At 45.4% G+C, this 12,230-nt stretch overlaps 1 protein-coding gene across 6 annotated transcripts in view; it reads left to right on the forward strand.

Annotated features, from left to right (window-relative positions):
- The window catches only part of DPF3 (double PHD fingers 3), a 496,528-nt gene that overhangs the window by 445,488 nt on the left and 38,810 nt on the right, over positions 1-12,230 (forward strand). The gene's annotated exons all lie outside the window — the stretch shown is intronic.

The following is a 12,230-nucleotide window of genomic DNA, read 5'->3' on the forward strand; positions in this document are numbered from 1 at the left end:
TGAGCTTGGTTACAAGAGGAAGGGATTTACTGGTCAGTGGACTGCTTCCGCTGTCACCCAAAGTTTTTGAACTTGTCACTGACTTATTATGAATGCGCTGCAGGTGACGTATAAGGGAGGATGTTCCGAGGTGGTTAACGTCCTTACCCCTACTTATTACAGCTTGACAAAGGGAACACACGGCTTGACACCTGTTGTCCACATTTCTGGTGAAATACCTCCACACCGAAGAGCTGATTTTTTTGGTATTTTCACCTGGCATGTCAACGGCCATATTCCTCCCACGGACAACAGGTGTCTCCCCGGGTGCCTGACTTAAACAAACCACCTCACCATCAGAATCCTCCTGGTCAATTTCCTCCCCAGCGCCAGCAACACCCATATCCTCCTCATCCTGGTGTACTTCAACACTGACATCTTCAATCTGACTATCAGGAACTGGACTGCGGGTGCTCCTTCCAGCACTTGCAGGGGGCATGCAAATAGTGGAAGGCGCATGCTCTTCACGTCCAGTGTTGGGAAGGTCAGGCATCGCAAACGACACAATTGGACTCTCCTTGTGGATTTGGGATTTCAAAGAACGCACAGTTCTTTGCGGTGCTTTTGCCAGCTTGAGTCTTTTCAGTTTTCTAGCGAGAGGCTGAGTGCTTCCATCCTCATGTGAAGCTGAACCACTAGCCATGAACATAGGCCAGGGCCTCAGCCGTTCCTTGCCACTCCGTGTGGTAAATGGCATATTGGCAAGTTTACGCTTCTCCTCCGACAATTTTATTTTAGGTTTTGGAGTCCTTTTTTTTCTGATATTTGGTGTTTTGGATTTGACATGCTCTGTACTATGACATTGGGCATCGGCCTTGGCAGACGACGTTGCTGGCATTTCATCGTCTCGGCCATGACTAGTGGCAGCAGCTTCAGCACGAGGTGGAAGTGGATCTTGATCTTTCCCTAATTTTGGAACCTCAACTTTTTTGTTCTCCATATTTTATAGGCAGAACTAAAAGGCACCTCAGGTAAACAATGGAGATGGATGGATTGGATACTAGTATACAATTATGGACGGACTGCCACGGTTAGGTGGTATAAAAAAACCACGGTTAGGTGGTATATATTATAATAATAATACAATTATGGATGGACGGACTGCCTGCCGACTGCCGACACAGAGGTAGCCACAGCCGTGAACTACCGCACTGTACACTGGTTGATAAAGAGATAGTAGTATACTCGTAACAACTAGTATGACACTATGACGACGGTATAAAGAATGAAAAAAAAACCACGGTTAGGTGGTATATATTATAATAATAATACAATTATGGATGGACGGACTGCCTGCCGACTGCCGACACAGAGGTAGCCACAGCCGTGAACTACCGCACTGTACACTGGTTGATAAAGAGATAGTAGTATACTCGTAACAACTAGTATGACACTATGACGACGGTATAAAGAATGAAAAAAAAACCACGGTTAGGTGGTATATATTATAATAATAATACAATTATGGATGGACGGACTGCCTGCCGACTGCCGACACAGAGGTAGCCACAGCCGTGAACTACCGCACTGTACACTGGTTGATAAAGAGATAGTAGTATACTCGTAACAACTAGTATGACACTATGACGACGGTATAAAGAATGCAAAAAAAACCACAGTTAGGTGGTATATATTATAATAATAATACAATTATGGATGGACGGACTGCCTGCCGACTGCCGACACAGAGGTAGCCACAGCCGTGAACTACCGCACTGTACACTGGTTGATAAAGAGATAGTAGTATACTCGTAACAACTAGTATGACACTATGACGGTATAAAGAATGAAAAAAAAACCACGGTTAGGTGGTATATATTATAATAATAATACAATTATGGATGGACGGACTGCCTGCCGACTGCCGACACAGAGGTAGCCACAGCCGTGAACTACCGCACTGTACACTGGTTGATAAAGAGATAGTAGTATACTCGTAACAATTAGGATGACACTATGACGGTATAAAGAATGAAAAAAAAACCACGGTTAGGTGGTAGGTATATAATAATAAATAATACAATTCTGGTCGGACGGACTGCCTGCCGTGTGCCGACACAGAGGTAGCCACAGCCGTGAACTACCGCACTGTACACTGGTTGATAAAGAGATAGTAGTATACTCGTAACAATTAGGATGACACTATGACGGTATAAAGAATGAAAAAAAAACCACGGTTAGGTGGTAGGTATATAATAATAAATAATACAATTCTGGTCGGACGGACTGCCTGCCGTGTGCCGACACAGAGGTAGCCACAGCCGTGAACTACCGCACTGTACACTGGTTGATAAAGAGATAGTAGTATACTCGTAACAATTAGGATGACACTATGACGGTATAAAGAATGAAAAAAAAACCACGGTTAGGTGGTAGGTATATAATAATAAATAATACAATTCTGGTCGGACGGACTGCCTGCCGTGTGCCGACACAGAGGTAGCCACAGCCGTGAACTACCGCACTGTACTGTGTCTGCTGCTAATATAGACTGGTTGATATTTAAAGAGATATTAGTAGTATACAACAATACTATACTGGTGGTCAGGCACTGGTCACCACTCCTGCAGCAAAAGTGTGCACTGTTAATTAATATAATTGTACTCCTGGCTCCTGCTAACAACCTGCAGTGCTCCCCAGTCTCCCCCACAATTAATTATAAGCTTTTAATTTATACATTGATGACTGTGCAGCACACTGGGCTGAGCTGAGTGCACACAGACTGAGTCACACTGTGTGACTGACTGTGCTGTGTATCGTTTTTTTTTTCAGGCAGAGAACGGATATAGCAGAGAGAAGTGAACGGATATATTATATTAAATAAAAGTTAACTAGCAACTGCACTGGTCACTGACTGTGGTAAACTAACTCTGTCTGCGACTCTGCACAATCTCTCTCTATCTAATCTATCTATCTCTATTCTAATGGAGAGGACGCCAGACACGTCCTCTCCCTATCAATCTCAATGCACGAGTGAAAATGGCGGCGACGCGCGGCTCCTTATATAGAATCCGAGTCTCGCGATAGAATCCGAGCCTCGCGAGAATCCGACAGCGTCATGATGACGTTCGGGCGCGCTCGGGTTAACCGAGCAAGGCGGGAAGATCCGAGTCGCTCGGACCCGTGGAAAAAAAAGTGAAGTTCGTGCGGGTTCGGATTCAAAGAAACCGAACCCGCTCATCTCTAGTTTTTTATACTAAATTTCTTTAGAAACCGGGTGGTTTGGTGCTATTGTAGCGTGGCTATTGTCCCATCTTTAAACTAAACAAACCTATCGTGTGGTTTTATTATGCGCGCACAACCCTACGCAAGCTTGCGTAATTATGCAACCGTGCGTACCTCTATGCCACGTGTGTGGCCTTGCGCTACGTGCACGTTTTTGTACGCTGTCCTCACATTCCGTACCACGTATACCAATGTGCGTACGCAATAAAACAGATCACACAACTTATATAAATGTGAGCAATAAAACTACTATTGCCCACTAAACACAACACAGTTTCTTTCTGTATAAACCTTTACAACTAGGCCAGACTGTGTTTGTGCTTTACGCTTACTTCCTTAAATATTTTTTTTATTTTTTTAACTATATAGCAACAAATATCTCCGGTTTCACACAAGTCTAAATGAATCTAGCAATCTGAATGTTATGGCAACAATGTGAGAGAGTATGCAAAGAGTATGGGTGCTGTGTACGGTTTTGGCGCCAAAAAGAAATTCACAGATTTTAAATAGCTTTTTTCCTGTTTACCTTACGGGTTCTACCAGCATCTCTACAAACCATACAGAGCAGACGCCATCTAATCAGCAATCAAGCAGGGTTTTCAGCATCCATCGACCAAGAAAAGGATACGTAGGATACTTTCTGTCCACCCTTTTGCTGATAGATTGAGTCTGCTGTGACCTGTTAGGTAGTAAGTATGTGGAAAACCGGAGAGCCCCCAATTGATAATGCTGAAATATCCTTAGGAAAGAAAGCTATACCTTAAACACACCTTAAATACACTTTACCATAGAGCCGCTGCGGCCGCTGTACTTAACACACACTCTGCGCACTTTGTACGCTATTTGCGTACGGACTTTGCGTACAAACGCTGCGCTGACGGTACAAAGTATTCACAGCGCGTACACACCCAGAGATAGACCACAAACCCTGAACAGTTATGCAATGCAATGAAAATACGCTTTAAACCTTAGCAGGGTAATGAAGACACGACACCAAGTGTGATTTTACCGCTGGGTTCCGACACCACAGTGGATTATTGCTAAAAGGGGGGTTACAATACATACAATACAATATAATATAACAGAGTAAATGGCTACATTCAATGGTACCTACGTGAGTAGATTCGCTTGCGCTTCCCGTCCCGGTCCTCGGTCATCTGATAGATAACTTTGTGAGTCTTGTATCAGACCAGGCCTGCAGCAGCTCTCTTTATACAATACTTCCAAAAAGCAATACAATAGATACTGTAATCTCTTTGTCCATTGGACACAGGAATGCACATTTACAGTACAGGAGAGGTCATAGGTCGGTTTGAATAGGTAGGCGATGTCTTTCCCAACTGCTCTTGTGGGTGGTCTCCTCTGGATTCCCGCCACATACATAATGTACAGTAAATACAGTTTATATCTATATTCTGCTCCTGCACATAACTATCCGCAGGAACATGCAATCTTTCTCAAACCAACACCGGAATGTTACCCTTAAAATACCCTTCAGCTGTATACCAAACACCACCTTATGACCTTGTTCTGTCCCCTCCTATTATGTAAAGGTGAATCCCTTTGTTCTGTTACCATTTAAACTGTTGTTACTTTCTGATGTGGTGCAGGGATACTATGTGTACATTGTGCACTATTTGGATTAAATATGTAATGTGTTTTGATAGCCTTCCGTGCGCTCACAAACTCTACCGTAAATACTCATACCACGCGCTAATGCGCAGGACCGCGGGAGCGACCATACGCAAATTGCGGATATGCGCACGCACGACAGAACAAGTGCACGCAGGGAGGCCATCTGTGTGTAGTTTGTACGTGATGTGTGTACTGCAATATTTTTCGACTTTGACAGACTTGTAGTTTTACAACAGCTGGAGAGCCACAGGTTGGCCGGGCCTGCTATATACGCTTTAGAAATAGATGTTCCCCTGAGCAGTGTGTTTATAGAAGCCTGCACAGATCATTGTGACCTGTGCACTGCTTCTCTGTGTTAAAGTAAAGAAAGTGTTACAAAAACAGAAAAAAATAGTGTGGGGTCCCCTCCCCAACAAAGCATAACCAGCCCCGGGCTCATTGATCGGTACTGATTAAAAAAAAAAAAAAAATACAGGGAAACAATTATGTAGGGTTCCCGTGTATTTATTGAACCAGCACCAGGCTCTAGGAGCTGGCCCTGGTTTTAAAAATATTGGGAAAAATGACGTATTTTTAAGAACCAGCTCCGGCCACCACTAGCAGGGGTTAATGCCACAGCCAGGGAACACACTTGGCAGAGTCCTGTGGCCGAAGCATTAACTCCTAAAGAACACCCGGGTCAGCCAAGGCTGGGAAATTCCTGGGGCAGTGGGGACTTCCCAATAAAGGGGTTCCCCCTTCTAGTGCACCCAAGGCCTTGGTTGAACCCCGGGGCTATCCCCAACACCCCTGGGCTGTGGATGCAGAGTTGATAGCATTCAATAGGTTTTAGTTTGCAAATAATATTTTCTTATACAGGAGGATTACAGGTCCCAGTAAGCCTCCCCATATGCCGATACTTGGAGAACCACAAGCACTAGCATGCGGAGTATTGAAAGGCCTTCACATATTTCGGGATACATCTTACAGACAAACTGTGTACAATCGTATTCCCACTGGAGCATGTACCTTTATTTATTAACAATTTCTTATATAGCGCAGCATATTCCGTTGCACTTTACAATTGGAACAATAGTTACAGTATAGGACAAAACTGGGTAATAGACAGACATAGGAGGAAGGAATGTACAGTACCGTATTTGCTGTTGAATATTAGAAGTTCTCGGTACAGCAATTGTTTTAAAAGGAAAAAGATAGCGTTTTTTGTATATATATTTTCCAATCTAAAGAGCTGGGTAAAAAAATTTGCTGCTTTAAATCCCGTTGAAAATAATCACACTCCATGAAATATGCCCCTTAGTTATTAAGCACTGTCCTACCAGTGAAAAGCATGGCAGGTGTAAGCAGTTTCTAATAATGCAAAGATTCATTTAGATTGTCTCATGATTTATGAGAAATAAAGACAAATGATTCATTCTAGAATTCTCAGTCCAGGGCCCCAACATTTTTAAAGGCTCCCACTAAATCTAATGAATGAAAGGTGCGTCAATGATTGCAGTTCTTAACTAAAGCATTTTAAGGAAAAGGGTTTCTAAATCATTGGCAGTTTATAAACCTCTCAAGACATACTGACTGTGAGAATCCAGACAGGGGAAATGTAAGTATATTTACCTTCCCCCAACAGCCCCCTAACCCCCCACACCACCCCCACCCAGCAGCTTAAACTTAACCCCCCCCCCCCCCCCGTAGCCTAACCCTAACCCTCCCCGGTGGTGCCTAAACCTAACCCGCCGCCTAAACCTAACCCCACCCCCTTCACGGCTAACCTGTCCGGCAGCCCGTTGGTGTCTCGTTTGGGATCCCAGGTGTCATTCTAAACAGTGTTAGGATTCCAGCATCGGTATTTCGAGTGCCAGGATCCTGACCGGAACAGTATAGCCGGAAAATTGGAATTATTTCCATAATTTTTATATCCTTTATTGACACATGGTAAAAAATAAATACTGTAGTGCTTTTTCAAGTTTCACAGTCAGTTTTCATACCCAGTATCTAATGGGCAGATTGTACCTTGGTTAATGTCATAAAAACACACTTTAATATTTCAGAAAACTATAACCAGTAGCATTCCATAAACTACGGTATAAGCAGCTGATTTTCCATAGCCCCAGCATTGGCGCTTTTTAAGTGGTACAATTTCACTGATGAAATGTAAGGGTGGCATTGACACGCTAGCCAATTCCCATCCCCTAAGGCTGCTCCTGCATTGCCACCTGCTCACTGTGTTGTGTGGCACATTGCCCCTGCAGTCTTGGCTGTCATGTTAGGGACAGAGCCCACAAATGAGGAGGCGGACAGTTGGGATGTAATGTTTCTAATACAATTGTTAGGAAAAACACAACAGTTAGAATGTTATTGTTGTGGCTTTTCCCTCCCCACCAGTGCTCCTAATGTATCCTATAAATCAGTTTAGAAAACCTTAGTGCTTGTACTGCTTACACATACAAAATGTTTGCATCCAGCATATGATAAAGTGTAAATGTTCATGGCATTTTGGCCACTTTGTGGTACTGCCGTATGCAGTGGCGGAAATTGCAAGATAGGCAGTGGGTGACTGAGAGGCAGGTGGTGACTGAAGAGTGAAGATGACAGGAAGACAGTAGGTGACTGGGGAGGCAGTGGATAACATGGAGATAGTGGGTAACAGGAAAAAGGAGACAGTGGGTGAGAGAGAGACTGGGTGACAAGGAGAGGTTGACAGATATTGGGTGAAAAGGACAAGGTGACTGAGATAGTGGGTGACATGTAAAGGGTGACAAGGAAATTGTGACAGATAGTGGATAACAGGGAGACATTGGGTGTCAGGGAGACAGTGGCAGATAGTGGGTGACGGGGAGATAGTAGATGACAGGGCAACAGTGGGTGACTGGGAGGCAGTGGGTTACAGGGAGATAGTGGGTGACGCAGAGAGGGTGACAAGGAGATGGTGACTGAGATAGTGGATGACCGGGAGATAGTGGGTGACAAGGAGAGTGTGTCTGAGATAATGGATGACAGGGCAAACGGTGGGTGACTGGGAAGCAGTGGGTTACAGGGAGATAGTGGGTGACACAGAGAGGGTGACTGGGAGACAGTGCGTTACATGGAAAGGGTGACAAGGAGACAGTGACAGATAGTGAGTAACAGGGAGACTGTGGGTGACAAGGAGATGGTGACAGAGACAGTGGGCGAGTGAGATAGTGGGTGACAAGGGAGAGGGAGACAGTGGGTGACAGGATGAGGACGACAGGGAGATAGTATGTGACTGGGGAGGCAGTGGGTGACAAGGAGAAGGTGACTGACATAGTGGATGACAAGGACAGGGTAACTGATGTAGTGGGTGACAGGAGACAGTGGGTGACAAGGAGAGGGTTACTGAGGTAGTGGATGACAGGGAGAGGGTGACACGGAGAGGGGTAACTGGGAGACATTGGGTGACAGATAGTGGGTAACAAGGAAACAGTGGGTGACAAGGAGATGGTGACAGGGAGACAGTGGGTGACACTCACAGGGAGGCAGTGGGTGACAAGGAGATGGTGACAGGGAGGCAGTGGGTGACATGGAAAGGGTGACAGGGAGACTGTGGGTGACAAGGAGAGGGTGACAGGGAGACTGTGGGTGACAAGGAGAGGGTGACAGGGAGACTGTGGGTGACAAGGAGAGGGTGATTGAAATAGTGGATGACAGGGAGAGGGAGACCGTGAGATAGTGGGTGACAGGATGAGGATGACAGGGAGATAGTAGGTGAATGGGGAGGCACTGGGGGACAGGAAGACAAGGAGAGAGTGACAAGGACAGGGTAAGTGATGTAGTGGTTGACCCTATCCGTTTGATAGATAGACAGTGTCTAGTTAGACAGTCAATAGATAGACACCATATATTAAACAGACATTAGGTCGACAGGGTCAAAAGGTCGACAGGGTCAAAAGGTCGACCTGATAATGGTCGACATAAAAAAGATAGACAAATGTTTCTTTTAATGTAACATGTTTTTGGATTATTTCTTACTTTCTCTATCCATGTCGGCATAGAGTTGGTTATAAACCTTGTGGCGAGCGCAGCGAGCCACCGTGCCCGAAGCGTGACGAGCGAAGCGAGCCCCGCGAGGGTATGCCTTTCTACAGTTGGGGGTCCCAGATGACAAAACTATCTACACAAACCACAAAAATGCAAAAAACATGGTGTCTACCTTTTTCATGTCGACCTTTTGACCCTGTCGACCTTTTGACCTGTCGACCTTTTGACCATGTCGGTCTAATGTCTGTCTAACATATGGTGTCTATCTATTGACTGTCTAACTAGACACTATCTATCTTTCATACCGGAACCGTGGTTGACAGGGAGACAAGGAGAGGGTGACTGAAATAATGGATGACTAGGACAGGGTAACTGATGTAGTGGGTGACAGGAGACAGTTGGTGACAGAGAGGGTGACTGAGATAATGGATGACAGGGAAATAGTGTGGTTGCATTGCATTGCGATTTTTATAACCCCCAAATTACTCATTTTCTGGGAGAAACCAATATTCCTGCTTAACACCTTAGTATAGGGGTGGGGAACCTCTGGCCCGCGGGCCGTATAAGGCCCGCAAAGCGGTTTGTTCCGGCTCACCCGCTTGTGTGTCAGCTAGACACGCCGCCGCCCAGTCCGGCAGCGTGTCTCAGCTGTCAGGGCAGGGAGGAGAGCGCAGCTATATGTCCGGCGGCAGCGGCGGGTGGATCTCAAACCAGCTGCCAGTTCGTGAGCCAATCAGGGGCCACCGCTGCCAGTCCGCGAGCTCTGATTGGCTCACGAACCGGCGGCTGGTTTGAGGTCCTATACGCCTCCGCCCGACATAGCCGCGCTCTCCTACCTGCCCTGACCCCTGACAGCTGAGACACGCCGCCGCCGGACGGAGCAGCAGCGCTGAGCAGCACAGTGGGGTGAGGGGAGGCATTTGTGTATCTGGCACTGTGGGGGCATTTGTGTATCTGGCACTGCACTATTGGGGGCATATGTGTATCACGTCCCATTTAATTGGCCACACCCATTTTGTTTTTGCGCAAAGGTGCGCGCACTCAGTACCTCTGAGGGGCATAACTACTGGGGGGCAGGGTAATTTTTAAGTTGATAATTTTTGTATGGCCCCTGAAGGATTTTATAAATATCCAAATTGCCCTTGGTAGAAAAAAGGTTCCCCACCCCTGCCTTAGTAGATACTCATATCCTCACTGAGGAATGAGGCACTATGTGGTGGATTCTGAGGGGTAAATTTACTAAAGCTTCTAAAAATTAAAAGTGGTGATGTTGCCCATAGCAACTAATCAGATTATTTCTGTCATTTCTCTATTGCATCCTAGAAAATAATAGACAGAATCTTTAGTAAATATACCAGAGCTGGGAACAAAGCAAAAACAAACAAAAAAAAGTAACTGTGTACAGTATCTTGAACAATCAATGTTACAATGCAAGAGTTGCAAGTACAGTGCATGTACTGTAGACCACAGTGGAGCACAGCTTTATTTTTACACTACAATTTAGATTTTAGGTTGAACGCACCCCTTTCACATCTACATACCTCCCAACTTTCCCCGATTCCAGTGGGGCAGTCCCGCTAATTAGCCACTGTCCAGCTGTCCCACCCGTGGGCCGCAGTATCCTGCAGGTGATGGGGGGAGGAGTTAGGGGAGCCTGTAATCACCTAGTGCTGATTCCTGAGTAGATGGCTTGCGCACGCGCACAGTATCTATTCAGTGCCACGAGGCCACGCCCACTTAGCCAAAGCCACCCCTCCTTCAACTCGACTAATGGACACAAGAAGTTGGGAGGTTTGCATCTAAATCTCTCTGCACATTATACATCTGCCCCCCCCCCCCCCCCCCCCTAATCTCTGCATCAAATATTGTTTCTGAATAATCTGTATATTATGGAGTCACATACACAATAATATACATGAAGTAATGGAGGGGTTTATGGTCATGCTCTCTGTCAGCTGCAGAATGTTTGTATGTTAGAAGGGATTGATAGAGTGGGAGTGATTGACAACTTGATAACCTTATTGTGGAGAAACGCAGTTTCCTTTGGTGGTGTCATACTATACACAGGGACCAGGCTAGTGATGTCACAGCAACTCAGGTGACTGCAGTCTAAGTTTTTCGTTTTTTAACCTGTATCGTATCCCATTATTTTATTATTATTATTATTATTACTACTACTTTTATTTTAAAACCATATACATGGTACGTTAATATGAAATAAATAAAATATAAAAATAACTATCACCAATTTTTATTTTATTTTATACGTTTTCCATTCTTCAATAAATATCACAAGTATTTCACCTTACCAGTGACCTGATCTATATCCAGTACACAGTCACCTACACACAGACACATCATGGGACATTTTTTGCATCCAAATATATTTTCTTATCTTACTAGACTGAAGCTGGTCATTCTATACCTTATATTTGCACGGGTGGTATTCATGTGACTGCTGGTCAGCTGACCGACAGTCACATGACCTCCTCCACCATCCTGACTGCTCACTATCCCGATGGTCGGCATGCCGACCAACAGGGACTATTTCCACTCGTGGGTGTCCACGACACCCATAGAGTGGGAATAGAACCCGTGGCGACCGCAGGTCGCCACCGAGCCCGCAAGGGGCTTGCTGCACTCGCCCCTCCCCGCCGGGATCCTGGCGTCGGTAAGCTGACCGGCAGTCTCCTGACCGCCGGTCAGCCGTACTACACCCTATTTGCACAACAACGAATTCTGTGTCTAAGTGGACTATTTATAAGAGCTCTAGGAAGCATTAATGATTGTATCTCCTTATGCTGGCCATATTCCTGCAGTCCCATATGTAGCAATACAGCTCTGGTAATTATAGTCACCTTCCCATCTGTTCGAAATATAGCACCATCTATGGATGTGTGCGATCTTGCAAAGTCGGAATTCGTCTTCACAGTAGTCAAAGTTTTTACTTCACGTGCACAGTCTGAAATCTATTGACTGTTTTTCTGCTCATTCGCAAGCTGTTTAGACCACACATGCAGTGTCTGAAATCTGGCTGCTTGGCCTTACCGACTCTCGGGATCCGGTCTCTAGGTCGACAACTATTGGTCGACAGTAACTAGGTCGACAGGGTCTCTAGGTCGACAGGTCAAAAGGTCGACATGAGTTTTTCACAATTTTTTTCTTTTTGAACATTTTCATACTTAACGATCCACATGGACTACGATTGGTACGGTAATCTGTGCCGAGCGAAGGGGTAACCGAGCGATCACCTTGCGCAAGGGGACATGGGGCACTAATTGGGGTTCCCGGTCACTCTACGAAGAAAATGACATTAAAAAACCCCACAAAAACTCATG

Source organism: Pseudophryne corroboree, chromosome 12, assembly GCF_028390025.1.
Source record: "Pseudophryne corroboree isolate aPseCor3 chromosome 12, aPseCor3.hap2, whole genome shotgun sequence".
NCBI classification, from domain to species: domain Eukaryota; kingdom Metazoa; phylum Chordata; class Amphibia; order Anura; family Myobatrachidae; genus Pseudophryne; species Pseudophryne corroboree.